This window comes from Cryptomeria japonica, chromosome 4 (genome assembly GCF_030272615.1).
Source record: "Cryptomeria japonica chromosome 4, Sugi_1.0, whole genome shotgun sequence".
In the NCBI taxonomy this organism is placed as follows: domain Eukaryota; kingdom Viridiplantae; phylum Streptophyta; class Pinopsida; order Cupressales; family Cupressaceae; genus Cryptomeria; species Cryptomeria japonica.
The window spans coordinates 752,039,183-752,057,077 of NC_081408.1; the positions used below are offsets into that span (position 1 = coordinate 752,039,183).

The window sequence follows — 17,895 nt, forward strand, 5'->3', positions numbered from 1 at the left end:
ACGAGCATCTTTGGCCTACGAAATCATGCACACCATCGGATTGGCTTGAACATGCATGATCTTTACCCTGCTCAGTTTTTGCAGACATTTTTTGCCTTTCACCATTTCGTAGAGGGTAACCAGTGTGCATCTTCGACTTGCGAAATCATGCCAACCGTTGATCTGCTTGGGACCTGCTCGCTAGTTAAGCTGTCTGGTTCCTACAAAAATCACCTGCCTGCCTTGGGATCTATGTCTATGTGGGATCCACCTATCACCATGTGTCACCACCTTGGTCACATTGGGATCTGCCCTCGCACACGTGGGGTCTGCTTGGGTGCCTATGAGCACCATCCGTCAAAAGCCCTTAAGCTTTGACATATTAGATGGGTAAGGTTTTAAATATAATTATCAAAAGATACCATTTCCCAGCCAATGTGGGATTAAGGCTTATGCCTTGAAAATGCATTTTTTGAAGCAATCTCTAGGTTTTTAATGGCACCTTGCCATTTTTATAAATAGAGATTTCTCAAACTTCAATACCTATTGATTAAATCATTCACCAATGCTGGATTATTCACCTAATTTTGAATTTCAGCCTCATGAACTGCAATCACAACACCTACAAGTTTGTCACCAAGTAATCTATTCAGAACTTCATTCTTTTAAGAGCTATGACAACCTTATGCAATGATTTGGGTAACCTATGCGTAGTGCCTTCTTTCATTTCCAGATATTGAGTGTGAGAATCAACTGCTACATTAACCACCTTAGACTTAATAATTTGGGTCGTATCTTCATCCAACTTATAGAAATTGATTGCATTTCCTCTTAAGATTTTCTGTGTAGCTTCAATAGCTTTCTGAATGGAAAGATCCCCACCATCACAAGCATCAAGAAGAACAGATGTAATTACTTCACATGCCCATTTGGTGCCAAGGTAAAAAGTTTCAGGAAATGCATATCCATCTGTGCTGAACATCACTTTGTTCAATGGTGCCAATTCTAAAAGTTCTTTAACTACAGAGCACATCCCAAAAAACTGAGTTTTGGTATTGCTAGGCAAAAGTCCAAAAAGACCCATGGATAAACAGAAGCCAAATAGGATGCTTCCTTTGAATATGGATAAGATGCATGAAGAAGAACAATACGATAGTTTTAAAACGATCATCTTCCAAGATTGGCTGAAGATGGAGAAGATTTGCAAGTCTTAAGTCCAAGTCCATGTCTCTAAAACTTGTGTGAATTTGCATGGGAAGATCAAAGGAGGTAGCCACTTCCAAACTATGTGTGAAAATGTAAGCCACAAAGCCTTTTGTTGCAGATTCATATTGGCACACTGGCATGCAAATCCTTGTGAAGACCATCATCTGCCTCCTCACTTGTTACCAATGGGTTGATATTAAGACCACTGCGATATGCAGCTATACTTTTAAAACCAACAAAATCTTTAGAGAGGGACTTTAGTGTTGATAGGAAGAGATTAGTAAAGTCCCCTAGCGTCCATGTCATGCCATCAGGTGGATTGGGCACTTATGCCTACCATTTTTTTTTTTTGGTAACTAACTGCAATAATTACATGGCCAGTTGCAAGAGGGGCCATGAAAGAAACAAATCTCTGATCAGGATCACTTATTGGACTTTGGTAATTTCCATCTTCATTCTGTCCAAGTTTGGCCATGGCAAAACATCCTATCACAACAAATTCTCCAGTGTCCTATAGCTACTTTGTATGGTGTTTCTTTATACTAAGGAACCTGATTGCACCACCCATAAATGAAAATATACACCAAGTTTTATGCCTAATGAATGATCATATATTCCCCAAACACTCATTAACTATCCTTTTCTTGACTTTTGACTTGGTGATTTGCATCATTATTTGAATATTCTGACATTCCCCCAGTAAACAAAAATCGCCAATAAAAACAATGTATGGGCATAGGCCAGGTCGGGCCCCAAAGTGGGTCTGACTAAAAAAAAAATTCATTTTCATGCAACTAACCTTTGAAAAGATTCAGGAACCTTAAACACACCTCTGGAAATGATCGGCATCATTTTCGGATCATCAGACTGAATTTTGCAACCTTTAGGCAATTACGCCACATTTTCGCATTTAATCATGAAGACGTAATTTTCAAAGTGGTCAAAACACGTTTCTGGACCTCACCATCTGACAAGTGTGTACTCTAATATACAAGGATAAAATCTACCTAATGGTTTTTCAAGAGGAATCTCGAGCAAAGAGATATTAATTGGCGAAAATGACCAACTGTCTTTGTCGACACTGCGGACCTGACGAAGTCTATGTTATGGCAACACATGATGCCTTTCTCAAAAATATCAAACAACCTCCTTAGACCCTCAAATTTTAAACACAGGTACCTTGAAGTACATATTAAATCTTTGGATTCTTAGTTTGACCAAAAGTCTGATTGGGTGCAAATGGTGTGCTCATGAAAATGGCTACTTTAACTGATATGGCACTGAAAGTACGGATCACTGAAAAATAATGGTTCAATGAACCCTTTCGAAAACCGACTAAACGGATTGGTAGGAGCCTGAAACTTGAAACATAGCTTTTCATCTATACCAGTAATAACCCAAAACAAACATTCTGACATAACACTCACTGAGGCAACTTCTACACTTATGCTAAATAGGGCTCCGACTAGGTGCTGAAATAGGGACTTGCCAGAACATACAAACTGCAAACAGTTCGAGCTTTGAAAACTGAGCAAATGAATTCATGAGGACCTTAAATTTTGCAAGATAACTCAAATTTATGCCTAGAATTGAACCCATTTTGAAATTCTCCATGAGGATCAATGGGGAAAAAGATACAAACACTCAAAGTAAGATACTCAATAAAATCTGCATTTGTGCCTAAAATGCACTTTCAGCTCACCCCTCGAAATGGGTACTTGGTAAACTTATCCAAATTGAATTCTGAAAGTTTCACATCACTGAATAGGCCAAATGAAAGGTGTAGGGCATGCTTCCTGAGACTTACCCCTTGAAAATCAACTGGCTCCATTTTGCCCTCTCTCTAACTAGGCCATTCAAACTGACTCATTTGGAAATGCAGAGAAATTTTTTGAAATGGGCCTCTAAACTTGACTGAATTTTAATGAGTCCCAATAGAACCCAAGTAGTAGTTAATTTTTGATCGGAACACTATGATCTACTAGTCTTCATTTTTGACAATTGGTAATCGGTATATTGTATTAACCGGTATTACTCTGTGATGAGTTACTAACCAGTATTATTGTAATGTGTAATGAGTTATCATCCATCGACACTTTGGTGGTGTTTTTGTGTCATGTTACCAAATGTGTCTATATGCACTAAACCTAGGAAGTTGTAGTCTAATCCTATTGGACTGACATGAAATCAGTTTCCTTTATAAGGACATCATGTCTAGGGTTTGCATGTGAGATATGTAAGAGAAAGAGTATTAGACATTATGCGATCTTTGAAGAGAAGATTAGATCTATGTAAAGAAATAGACTGTGGAGATATTGAAGACTAAAGTAATGCTGAAATGCATTGATAATGAACTAACAAGTATCTAATTAAGCATAATGTGCTATTGTCTAGATCAATCACTTGTTGATTACTAATATCTTCGACAAGTCTGAAACCCTTAACCAAGTAGGCCTAGAAAAACTTTTGTAAATCCTCTAACAAGGTGGTTCACAAATGTGGATCTAAAATCCTCTAAGAATGTAGTCTTTAACAAGACTTATCTCCTAATAGAGATCTAGATTCCTAATAGGATCTGTTCTAGTGAAGAACATTGTATGACCTTAACTAGTTTGACCTTAACTGGTCTGGTTTCTATTCTGCAAATAGTTACTTGTGAGTTTCTTCTCACCATGGTTTTTCCCATTTGGGTTTCCATGCCAAATATCTTGTGTTATGGTGATTGTGCTCTTGTGGGTGAATTCTTTGTTTGCTATTTGGTTTGCATTTATCTTAACCAGTTTATTAGTGAATCTGTTACACTAGTTATCTGCCAAACTTTTTAAGATTTTGTTTATAGTATTTTTTGGTATACTGATTCACCCCACCTCTTAGTATTCATCAATATCCATGTGTATATCCTATCAAAATGATCTACAAGATCTCATAATTATATATGAGTCTTATTACAATATGCCATGTTGGCTTACAAAAGATATTACAATTAAATACAATATACAATAATCAAAATCCTATTGGCTAGGGTGTCGGTAAACATTATTGTCACTGCCGGTGAACTATCTGCTGGTGTAGAGTCTGTCGATGTTGGTGCTTGCTAGTGCCATAAGATTGCAAGGTTTCCATCAATGACAATACCTTCAATCACCTACAATTCTCATTAGAGTGTACAATGCCAACAAAAAAAAATTCACCACTTGACACAATGATTTTGACATGGAAACCCAAACAAGAAAAACCATGGTGGGAATGAATACCCACAAGTATTCTATACTCCTCTAATGTTCACCCTATTAGGAGCCAAGTCTATTAAAGCTTTACAAAATTCCTATTAGGAACATATCCTATTAGGGACCACCTAATTAAGGGACTGACTATAATTCCCTATTAGAAGCAATACCCTATTAGGAGTAACCTTGGTAGAGGATTTGAAATCCAAGCTAATGGATCACTTGGTTAAAGGATTTAGATAGCACTAAACCTGTTAGAGCTTACCTGATTAAGGTATTTGATTGTTGTAATTGTTAGACAACAATAGGGGTTTGTTGATCTGGTGAATAACACCTCTCAGCTTCATTAGATCCTTTTCATGCTTCTATCTTCCTTTACAAATACTGTAGATATACCTTCTGGTTTGGCAACCAATCACACTTACACTTAACCAAAATTGCCAACACTACAACAAAACAATAGGTTGGTAACACATCACAAACCTAAGATCTCATCGAGATTACAAAAAAATTGGTTCCAGTATGACCATTAGATTATATAGAAATCATTGCACATTATTCAAGACAACCTTTACCACTCCTTCATCACTGCTTCATCAATTCCTGTAACTCATCACATAGTTTCCACTTCATGCAATGTACTTCCTCATTCCCAAGATAAAATTGTTATCTCTATGCACCATAAACCATTTGAAACTCTTCACATACAACATGCATATGTGGCATAATCATTACCATTCATCATTTGATCATAAAACAATACAAACATTTCGCCAAGCTCCATCAGAGGGTTTAGCACATCAATAGGTAGGGTTACCGGTTGATGTCACTACTTCTCAAGTAATATCGGTTCCCCTCACTAGCTCACATACCGGTTGCAAAACAACATCATTACCGGTTATAATTGACATCAATGACAACTCAATAGTTCATCAATGCAATCTTCATGCAAATGGCAACAATCTCCCCCTTTGGCATTGATTTCAATACAAGTATCAATACCTGTGACTATGATGATTAAGAGTAATGCACATACATAGGAATAGGAATCCTGGTTTACATTTTACCATGTACTCTCCTTGAACTCTCCATATCTTCAGCTGGTAACTGGCTATAGATCTTTTCTATATCAATCATACAATGATTCTTCTTCCCATAATCATATAGTTCTTCTCCCCCTTTGACAACAATGCCAAAGTGAAAGTAAAACATGTTGTGTCATACTTCAATGTTCTGCATCAACAATCTGCAACTTGATACTCCCTCTGTGGAATAACTCCACACCAATACTGCTTCAAGATTCTTCAATTAGCTCCGGGACTGATGTATTCCACATCTTCTCAATTGACCTCATGTAGGGGCACAACCCCTAGTTGACCTCTAAGATACTCAAAAGTAGTCTTAGGTAGAGGTTTAGTAAAGATATCTGCTAGCTACTCCTTAGTAGATACATGCTCCAATAAAACATCTTTACTCTGCACTTTCTCTCTTAAGAAATGATATTTCAGCTCAATATGCTTGGTTCTAGAGTGCAACACTAAGTTCTTTGAAATATTTATTACACTTGTGTTGTCACATAAAATCTTTACTGGTTCTATAATCTTCAGCTTGAATCCTTCTAGAATGTGTTTTATCCAAATTTCCTAGGTACAATTCATATACGTTGCAACATATTCAGCTTCAGCAGTGGAGTGTGATATACAACTCTCCTTCTTGCTGCTCCAAGATACAAGTCTTCCTCCAAGAAAGAATATGTTTGTTACCAAAATTTTGGGCATGCCAAATTTAGTGCCCAAATGAAGCCTTGCATTCATATTGAAAAGGTCCAAATCATGAGCAAGAAATCATAAATACACCTTTTTTCTCTAACTTGTTTGCTTCATGTGTAGATACAGGAGAAGCAATGTAGCATGTGGGTTAAAATGGGCTCCCGAAGAGGTTGAGGTTAGCATGTTGATTTAAGAATACCAAATTCTGCCTGTTGCCTTATCAAGTAGCGACAAAGAAAGACTCAAAGGTTTTCAAGCATCAAGCTCAAATGTTTTCATGACAAACGCCTAGGTGCAGGTCACACATAAAAATAGGGGCCATGAAAAGCATTTATCCCACATGGTAGTGGGGAGGAACTCTTCAATATTTAAACATAAAGTCACATACATATCAAGCATCAAAAGCTTGAATGCTTTTGGCAAAAGGCAGCTCGTGGCATGGTGGACCCCACGTGCATGGTCATCTTAAGGCAACCCAAATTTTGCATCAAACCAAAAAGACCAAGGGTTAAGTTTGAGCAGATTCATCACATCCAACGGTTAGGAAAAAAGATCTAATGACCATCGCTAAGGCACAATGGAAAGATGCAAGCTAGGTTATTGTTGTGACTTGGCGACAAGCGGTGAGCCCAGTTGCCATCAGATATTGGAGTACCCATGCTAGTGTTACGTCGAAGGTCCGATAAAGAGTGCAAAGTGGTGTGGGAAGCCATCGGGTTATCGGTAAGCCTCATTCTGATGTTATGTTGATAACCCAAAGGAAAGAGTAAAGCGATGAGTGGGGCATTGGGTATCGGAGTAGTCGGTTGATGTTGTGTCGAAGGCTCGATGGAAAGAGGAAAAGATGTGAATCAAGGCGAGAGAAAGTGTGAGGCAATGTGGAATTCATTGGACATCAGGGTAACTCATTCTGATGTTATCCCGAGACCTGATAGAAGGTACAAAGAAGTGGAGGTCACCATTAGTCATCAGTAGTTTCCTATTGATGTCCCAAAAGCCTGATGGAAAGTGTGAAAAGAGCTCAATGAATTCATCAGACATTGGGAAACCCATGTTGATGTTATCCTGATGACCCGATAAAGTAAGCAAAGCAGTGCGGGAAGTCATCGGGTATTGGTAAAACCCATTCTGATTTTATCCCGAAGCCTAATAGAAAGTACAAAGTAATGCAAAAGGTATGAGGCAATGTGGAAATCATTGGACATCGGGGTAACTCATTCTGATGTTGTCCAGAAGACCCAGTGGAAAGTGTGAAGTAGTGCAGAGAAAGTACAAAGGAGATCAAGGAGGTCACTGGGTATCGGTATCTCCATGTTGAAGTCACCCCAAAGACTTGATGAAAAGTGAAAAGCGGTGTGTGTAGTCATCATACATCAGAGTAACAGGTTTGAAGTTACCCCAAAGACCCAATAAAAACTGTGATGAGTTGGTCTAGTCAGCGGGTATCGGTAACCTTGTTTGGATCTTACCTCAATGTTCTGATGGAACCTATCAAATAGTTAACAAAAGAGAAGGTAAAGATCAACCAGATTGATCAGATCCAATGGTCAGGTGGACAGATTTGACGGTGGTCGCTAAGTCGCAAGGAAAAGTTGCTCGCCCAGTTATCAATGCAACTTAGCGACAAGGTGGGTCTAGGTTGAGATGGCAGTTTGGATGGTAGACAAAGTAGACCCGCAAGCAAATGAGAGGCTAACATGTGGCAAAGGTCTATAGATGAGCAGATGTCTATATTTTTTAAGTCAACTTTGAACTTGAACTTTGAACCGGTTCAAAGTGGTTCAATGGTTTAAGGCCCCTATTAATATTCATTATTATCGCTCGTTCTTGGTACTATTTGTGCCGCTTGTTCATTGCTGCACTGCTTAAAGGAACTAGTACCGTTGAACTTATTTTTCAATGGTTCAAGGTTCATAACTTCATTTCTGAATTGATTCTAAAGTGTTGAAGCTTTTAAGTGGAGCCCAGATGGATCCATGGACAAATCAGGATGTAGCATGTGGCAAGTGTCTGTAGACTCAAAAGTAGGTCTATTTTGAAGGTTAAAGCAGAGGTAAAGGCCGAGAAAGTCCAAAAAGAACCAATGGATGTCACTATACAACAATGGAAAAGTGCCCAAACTTTAAGCATGCAGATATAGCGACAAGCCGCTAGCAGTCCTGGTGGCTAAAGAAAAAATCTAACGGTTAAGGTAGATGGTCAAGTGACTAAAGAGGTAAAAAGAAAGTAAGTTCCTAATAGATCTAATGGTGGTTGCTATACTACGGCTTGAATTTGCTCAATGGATATCCATCCAGAGTTGGTGATAAACAATAGTTTCATTCCAGGCAGTTAGTGAGGCCATGTTAAAAAAAAGGTAAAAGAACAAGGACCCCAGAGCCAATCAAGGAGTAACACACAATACAACACAGATAGAGATCAAAGAGGATCAGATGATCAGGATAGCTATTTGATTGACTTGTCATTGACCTGATGGATTTGCCTTCAGAGGTCGGGAGAACTGGTCATCTACATGGTGAAAATCCTGCCAAGCAAGGAGATGAATTTCTACATGAAAAAATTAATACAAATGCTGGTCGATTGTCCAATATCCAAGTGTTACATACCATTGAAAAGCCCATGAAATAGAGAGATGCATTTCTCAATCATTTTTAACAAAAGTTTCAACATGAAGAGTAGTTGCTAGGGAATGCATAAGATATTTTCAATGGGATTTCTTTTTAATACAGTCATAGTTCAGTTCTTCATGCAACTTTCACATGGGCATAGCTATTTTTTGCACATGGATATGCAAATTGTCAAATAGTGGTTTCTTCTTTATCAGTGAAGCTTTGTTGGGCAGGAATAGCAATTCCATATTCTGTAAAGAGATTTTATAGTATTATACATGGTTTTTATGCCATTTTTGGGTAGGATCAATGGTAGTCCTTTTGAGAAGTTAAGATTATTATTTTATAGTATTATACATGAGTTTTTATGCCATTTTTGGGTAGATTCCCCCAAGGCTTTTCTCATGCAGTCATTTTAGGGTTTTGAAGGGGATTCATAAAGATTTCTATATATTCTTCCTCTCCATTTTTCCCCCTGGTTCTTTCTTTTGGCATAGACATTTTTGCAAAAAGCATTGTAGCTCAGTAGTATTTGAGTTTTTGTAACAACAGACTCCTTGATTTTCAATTTAATAGCAGTAGATTTCCTTCTTGATACTTTCTATCTAGTGTTGAATGAAAGATTGTCAATTTTTCTATGATTTATCCTTTTAATCCTTTGATCTTGTCTCTTTCAAATAGTATTATTTTTTAGGAAGATACATAGTTAATGCAGGTTATAGATTGTGTAATCTGATTTTGATAAGTTTGGAGCTGTGAAGATAGTTTATTTTCCTTCAAGCAGGCTTTCTAATCAGGACCTTTCTATGAAATAATTATGCATTCACATGTTTTTAGTTAAGTTTTGTGGAGAAATCAGGGTTATTTGTTGAAGGTTTTGTGAATTAAGCAGGTTGCTGATCTCAAATAAGATATTTGGTGCATCACCTTCATTAGAATAGATTTTCATTACATACAAGCCTTCTATTCCTTTCTATCCCTTTTCATTATCAAAATTTTACAAGAGATTCAGCAAAAAAAAAGCCGACCTGATCTCCAAAGATTCACCTTCACTTTGAGCAACACACAGGCTTGAAGGTGTTTCCATGTTTCATAGGATTGCTTGTTTTCAAACTTAGCATCACGGGTGCAATCGTCAATGACAATAGTTTTTCGCACGCTTGATGGGACATCTTTGGAGTGGTCAATCCAAATCTTTTTCCACATAATTCTGATGTTTGGTGTGAAAATCAAGAATTACAGCCTTTGGAGGCAAAATATACCCACACTTGGCACCTCCGAGTTATAAGTTTACTGGTTTCAGTAGTCTAAGTGCTAGTATGTTTCAAAAGACTTTAATATTCTGAGTTCTAGTTATTTAAATAATAAAATATATCCCATTTTTAGGGACAACATCATTACCCACCTCCATATTATGAGGGTACTGCTCCTACACCTTCCTATCAGCCATACTAGAATAGCCATAATGTTTTTAATCCAAATAGCCATACTACAACCAATAACCACCATATTTATCCTTCTTATCACCTACCCACCACAACTCAGTTTGCATGGTAGCCTAACCTAGCATACAATCAACCTCGGGAAGGTTATATTGATGCAAATCAATATAGTTTAGAGCTTAAAGAGATACAATGCATGGTACAAAGGCAACATAAGTTGTAGATAAAAGCATTGATTGATCAAGCTTATCATTATGAGCAATAGGTGGAGGCACAACAGATATATTTTGCAAAGGAGTTTGCTGCTAAAGAGGAACACCTTGCTGCTAAAGATGAGAAACTTGCTGCTAAAGATGAGGAAACAAAAATATTGGAAGAAGAGGTAACAAAGGCATTTGAGGGATTTGTTGATAGGGTAAACAATGCTAATGTTGATATCAAGGAAGAGATTGTTGCAAGAGGAAAATTTATGAGCATGTTATTTGCCAAGGTACAAGAGTTAACAACCCAATTAGACCCTTGCATCTCAGCTCATCCCACAACTATAAGTCCAAGGCATTTAGCTATGGAGGAATATCAGTTACAACAAATTGTTCATCCACAAAAAAGGCAAGGTGAAAGGAAAGAGTTGGCTTACCAGGACCAAGATTAGCAAAATGAAAAGCAGAAAAGACAGTTTGAGGAAAATCTTGAGCGATAGATCACTGCAAAGGAGAAGGAAACAACTTTCAAGATCAAAATACTAAACTTTAAACAAGGTGAGTCTCCTAAATCTCCTAAATTCAAAATTCCAAGTTTTAGGAGTCCTCAATCAATTCAAGAACCTGTTATTGAACAAATACATCCTTAGAACGAGATCATTCAATCAGAGCCCATCCAAAATCAGCCCATTAAGGAAGATCCTCATAGATTTGCATTCCCAAGTTTTAGACAACCTCTTTTAGTTCAAGACCCTCAATAATTCATTCCTGAAGAACCTGTTAATATCTTGGTTTCTAAATATATTCAAGTTGAAGATCAAGAACAAGAGGTACTTAGTAAAAATGAATCAGATCTCTCACCTATTGAGATGCATGCTTATGATATTCAAGATGATAGGTTAGATCTGGTACAACAAAAAGAAGAGGTTATAAATGAAGAACTACAAATTCAAAATCTAGAAAAGACTGATGACTGTCAAGTTCTAAATGATTTGTTTGATGAGCTACCACTTTTTATGGAAGATGAGGAAATTGAACTTCAGATTGTAATTATACCAACTTCACCATATCAAGAAGAGTGTCAAAACATTATTGTTTCGATCACACAAGAGAGCTACAACAAAGTAGCATACAGTCCCCTCTCAGACAAAAATAAGGATAATGATGAAGAGGACTCATTTTGGGATGATCTAGAGGTGTTTGTTTCAGATTTAGATAATAAGGGGTCTTTTTCTGAAGACATTCGGTTGGAATGACAAGGTTCTGATCAGCAAGAGCATGCATATGGTAGTCTCAAAGCACTGATTCATGAGCATGAAATGGAGGGCAGTGCTATTGAGCAAGTTTAGGAGGTTGATCTAGATGCTAATTTGGTTCAGGTAGAGAAGGAAAATCAGCAAGAGAGATTTCCATGGTATAAGCCTTGAAAGCAATCAACAAAGTGCAGTAAACAATAATTAGCATAGTGAAATTGACCAAGAGGAGATAGTTGATATAGTAGAAACCAGCAAGGAGAGCCCAATATTTGTTCACACGAGGGGTTGTTCTCTAAGATATCTTTCTAGATTGGAGGCTAAAAAGACAATACAAGATCAGCTTATGCCTAAAAATGAAGTTTCAGTAAAAGGTTATCATCTTACCTATAACATCATAGATAGAAGTATATATGAGAAAACAAAAGAGGTAGGCCACATTATTTTCATACTTACAATAGTCTTACAACATTATGTGAGGCACTTCTTCATACTATATTTCTTCTCAGTTTCTCAAAAGCTTCAGAAACATCCTAAGCTAGGAAGAAAAGGATGTTAATTCTCAAAACCAGTGAATGGTTTTGTATAACCAGGGTTCACTCTCAGTTAGGGTAGGTTAGAGTAGTTTTTAGTTTAGTTCAGTTTTGTTTCTATTTTTCATTAGTGCAAATTGCAAAGTGTGCAGGCTCAGCTGTATGCAGAGCCTTTGTAGTTTCATTTTCAATTTTGTTTAGGTGCTGAGATGCAATTCTAGATTTTGGAAGGAAGGCAAGAATGACTCAATGCCCAATGGATTTTCTAGGCTACTAGATTCTACTATTTAGGAGACAAACATTCCTAAGAGGTCGCAAAAAATGTTACCAAAATTTTGCGCATGCCAAATTTGGTGCCCAAATAAAGCATTGCATTCATATTGAAAAGGTCCAAATCATGAGCAAGAAATCAGAAATAAACCTTTTTTCTCTAACTTGTTTGCTTCATGTGTAGATACAAGAGAAGTAATGCAGCATGTGGGTTAAAATGGGCTCCCGAAGAGGTTGAGCTCAGCATGCTGATTTAAGAATGGCAAATTCTCCCTATTACCGGATCAAGTAGAGACAAAGAAAGACTCAGAGGTTTTCAAGCATCAAGCTCAGAGATATTCATGAAAAACACCCAGGTGCAGGTCACACATAATAGCAAGGGTTGTGAAAAGCATTTATCCCACATTAGTAGTTGGGAGGAACTCTTCAATATTTAAACATAAAGTCGCATACATATCAAGCGTCAAAATCTTGAACACTTTTGGCAAAAGGTAGCTCGTGGCCTAGTGGACCCCATGCATGCACATCTCAAGGCAACCCAAATTTTGCATCAGACCAAAAAGACCAAGGGTAAAGTTTGAGTAGATTCATCGCATCCAACAGTCAAGCAAAAAGATCTAGCAGCCATTGCTAAGGCGCAATGGAAAGATGCAAGCTAGGTTATCGCTGCGACTTGGAAAGAAATGGTGAGCCCAGTTGCCATTGGACATCGGAGTACCCATGCTGGTATTATGTTGAAGGCCCGATAAAGAGTGCAAAGTAGTGCAGGAAGCCATTAGGTTATTGATAAGTGTCATTCTGATGTTATGCCAATAACCCGATGGAAAGAGTAAATCAGTGACTAGGGCATCGAGTATTGGAGTAGCAGGTTGATGTTGTTTGAAGGCCCGGTGGAAAGAGGAAAAGGTGGGAAGTAAGGTGGGAGAAAGTGCAAGGCAATGTGGAAATCATTGGACATCAGGGTAACTCATTATGATGTTATCCCAAGACCCGATAGAAGGTGTGAAGTAGTGGAAGTCACCATCAATCATCGGTAGTTCCCTGTTTATCTTGTCCCAAAAGTAGGATGGAAAGTGTGAAAAGAGCTCAACGAAGTCATCAAACATCATGAAACCCATGTGTATGTTGTCCTGATGACCCAATGGAAAGAGGAAAAGGTGTGAATCAAGGCGAGAGAAAGTTTGAGGCAATGTGGAAATCATCGGACATTGGGGTAACTCATTCCAATGTTATCTCGAGACCTGATAGAAGGTGCGTAGTAGTGGAGGTTGCCATCGATCATGGGTAGTTCCCTATTGATGTTATCCCAAAAGCCCGATGGAAAGTACAAAGGAGATCAAAGTTGTCATCGGACATCAGGAAGTTCCCTATTGATGTTATCCCGAAGGCCTGATGGAAAGTTCAAAGGAGATCAAAGTTGTCATCAAACATCAAGAAGACCCATGTTGATGTTGTCCCGAAAGCTTGATGGAAAGTGCGAAAAGAGATCAAGGAAGTCATCAGACATTGAGAAACCCATATTGATGTTGTCTCGATGACCTAATAAAGTAAGCAAAGTGGTGCAAGAAGTCATTAGGTATTGGTAAAACCCATTCTGATGTTACCCTGAAGCCCGATAGAAAGTGCGAAGTAATGTAAAAGGTGCAAGGCAATGTGGAATTCATTGGACATCTAGGTAACTCATTCTGATGTTGTCCTGAAGACCTAATGGAAAGTGTGAAGTAGTGCAGATAAAGTGTGAAGGAGATCAAGGAGGTCATTGGGTATTGGTATCTCCATGTTGAAGTTACCCTGAAGACCAGATGAAAAGTGCAAAGCGGTGTGTGTAGTCATCGAACATCAAAGTAGTAGGTTTAAAGTTACCTTGAAGACCCAATAAAAAGTGCGATGAGTAGGTGTAGTCATTGAGTATTGGTGACCTGGTTTAGATGTTACCCCGATAATTCGATGGAACCTATCAAATAGTTAACAAAAGAGGAGGTAAAGATCAATCAGATTGATCAGATACAACAGTCGGGTGGACAAATCCGATGGTGGTCACTAAGCCACAACAAAAAGTTGCTTGCCTAATTATCGATGTGACTTAGCACCAAGGTGGGTCTAGGTTGAGATGGCAGTCCGAATGGTAGACAAAGTAGACCTGCAAGAAAATTAAAGGCTAACACATGGAAAAGGTCTACAGACGAGCAGATGTCTATATTTTTTAAGTCAACCTTGAACTTGAACTTTGAACAAGTTCAAAGTGGTTCAATGGTTCAAGGCCCCTATTAATATTCATTATTGTCGCTCATTCTCGGTATTGTTTGTGTTGCTTGTTCATTGTTGCACTGCTTAAAGGAACTTGTACCATTGAACTTCTTGTTCAATGGTTCAAGGTTCATAAGTTCATTTCAGAATTGATTCTAAAGTGTCGAATCTTTTAAGTGGAGCCCAGTTGGATCCACAGACAAATCAAGATGTAGCACGTGGCAAGTGTCTGTAGACTCAAAAGTTAGCCTATTTTGAAGGTTAAAGTGGAGGTAAAGGCTGAGAAAGTCCAAAAGGATCCAATGGTTGTCGTTATACCACAATGGAAAAGTGCCTGAACATTAAGCATGCAGATATAGCAACAAGCCGCTAGCAGTCCTGACGGCTAAAGAAAAAATTTGATAGTTAAGGCAGATAGTCAAGTGACTAAAGAGGTAAAAAGAAAGCAAGTTCCTGATAGATCTAGTGGTGGTCCCTATACTATAGCTTGAAGTTACTTGATGGATATCCATCTAGAGTTGGTAACAAATAATAGTTCCATTTTGGGAGGTTAGTGAGGTCGTGTTAAAAAGAAGATAAAAGAATAGGGACCCTAGAGCCAATCAGGGAGTAACAAGCAATAGAGCTTAGATAAAGATCAAAGAGGATCAGACAATCAAGATATCTGCTCGATTATCTTGTGGTTGACCTGATGGTTTTGCCTTCAGAGGTCGGGAGAACTGTTCGTCTGCATGGTGAAAAGCCCACCAAGCAAGGAGATGAATTTCTACATGAAAAAATTAATATAGATGTTGGTCGATTGTCCAATATGCAAGTGTTACATACCATTGAAAAGCCCATGAAATAAAGAGATGCATTTCTTCAATCATTTTTAAGAGAAGTTTCAGCATATAGAGAAGTTGCTAGGGAATGCATACAATATTTTCAATGGGATTTCTTTTTAATATAGTCAGAATTTAATTCATCATGCAGCTTTCACATGGGGATAGATATTTTTCACACATGGATATGAAGATGATCAAACATTGGTTTCTTCTTTTTTAGTGAAACTTTGTTGGGCAGGACTAGAAATTTCATATTCAGTAAAGAGATTTTCTCTTCATGTAGGATCGGTGGCAATCCTTTTGAGCAATAAAGATTATTATTTTACAGTATTATGCATGAGTTTTTATGCCATTTTTGGGCAGATTCACCCAAGGCTTTTCTCATGCAGTCATTTTAGGGTTTTGAAGGGGATTCATCAAGATTTCTATATATTCTTCCTCTTCTTTTTTCCCCCTAGTTCTTTCTTTTTGCATAGACTTTTTTCCAAAAAGCATTGTAGCTTAGCATTATTTAAGTTTTTGTAACAACAGACTCCTTGATTTTCAATAAAATAGCAATAGATTTCCTTCTTGGTACTTTCTGTCTAGTGTTGAATGAAAGATTGATATTGTTTTTGTGATTTATCCTTTGAATCCTTTGATCTTGTCTCTTTCAAATGGTATTATTTTCAAGAAGATACATAGTTAATGCAGGTTATAGATTGTGTAATCTAATTTTGATAAGTTTGGAGTTGTGAAGATAGTTTATTTTCCTTCAAGCAGGCTTTCTAATCAAGAACTTTCTATGAAACATTTATGCATTCACCTACTTTTAGTTAAGTTGTGAAGCAATCAGGGTTATTTGTTGAGGGTTTTGGGAGTTAATTAGGTTGCAGGTCTCAGATAAGATATTTGGTGCACCACCTTCATTAGAATAGATTTTCATTACATACAAGCCTTCTATCCCTTTTCATTATCTTAAGTTTACAAGAGATTTACCAAACAAAAAGTCAACTCGATCTCTGGAGATTCACCTTCACTTTGAGCAACCCATAGGCTCGAAGGTGTTTCCATGTTTCATAGGATTGCTTGTTTTAAAAATTAGCATCACAGGTGCAATCCTCAGTGATAACAATGTGATTGGTTGTGCTCTTCCTATCATCACCATTACCTACCCAGTCTACATCTGTATAAAACTTCAAATCAAAGTTACCTACATATGGATACCATAATCCATAGTCAATAGTACCTTTCAAATATCTAAATATCCTTTTGGCTGCTCTCAAATGTGTCTCCTTTCAATTCTTCTAAAATCTGGCAACTAAACCAATTGCATGAGCAATATCCATTCTACTGTGAACAACATAATGCAGTTTCCCTTTCATTGATTTGTACTTCTTTTCATCAAAAGATGCGGCATCATCCTCCTTAGATAGTTTACAACTTGTAACCATTGGTGTCCCAACTGGTTTATAGTCACTCATTCCAAATATCTTTAATACCTCTTTCACATACTTAGACCGTGTGATAAAAATACCACTCTTCATCTATTGAATTTGAAAGCCTATGAAGAATTTTATCTCTCCAACTAGAGACATTTAAAATTCACTTTTCATCTTATTTGCAAAGTCATCACTCATGTCATCATTACCTCCAAATATGATATCATCTAGAAACACTTCACTAACCAGTATCTTATCAACTTCAGATTTGAGATATATATTGTTGTCTTCACTGGTTCTCTGAAAACCTATCTTCATTAGGTGTGAATGTAGCCTTTCATACCATGCTTTTAGTGCTTGCTTCAAACAATATAGTGCCTTATGCAGTTCACACACCATATCCTTTGCATCCGACAAAGCATAACCATCTAGCTGCTCAATGTATACTTCCTCTTCCATTATTTCATTTAGAAATGTTGACTTCACATCCATCTAATATACTTTGAATCCCTTATATGCTACAAATGCAAGTAGAGTCATAACACCTTCCAATCTAGCAACTGGTGCAAATGGCTTTCAATAGTATTCTCCTTCTTCCCGTGCATAACCTTTGCATACTAATGTATCTTTGTTTCTGACTACTACTCCATCTTCATTCAGTTTATTCCTGAATACCCATTTAGTGCCTATCACATTTTTATTCACTAGTCTAGGTACTAGGGTCCAAGTATTGTTCTTCTCAATCTAGTCAAGCTCTTCTCTAAAGATTTAATCCAGTGATCATCTCCAAATGCTTCCTTAGTAGTGCTAGGCTCAATAGTGGACATCATGCAAGAATTCTCTCTAATTCTTCTTCTGGTTTATACTCCAACATGTTGGCATTGCACACTCCAATGAGAATTGTAGGTCATTGAA

At 37.6% G+C, this 17,895-nt stretch overlaps 1 pseudogene; it reads right to left on the reverse strand.

The window, feature by feature from the left end:
* Window positions 1-628: 628 nt before the first annotated feature.
* The window catches only part of LOC131875363 (uncharacterized), a 143,145-nt pseudogene continuing 125,878 nt past the window's right edge, over window positions 629-17,895 (reverse strand).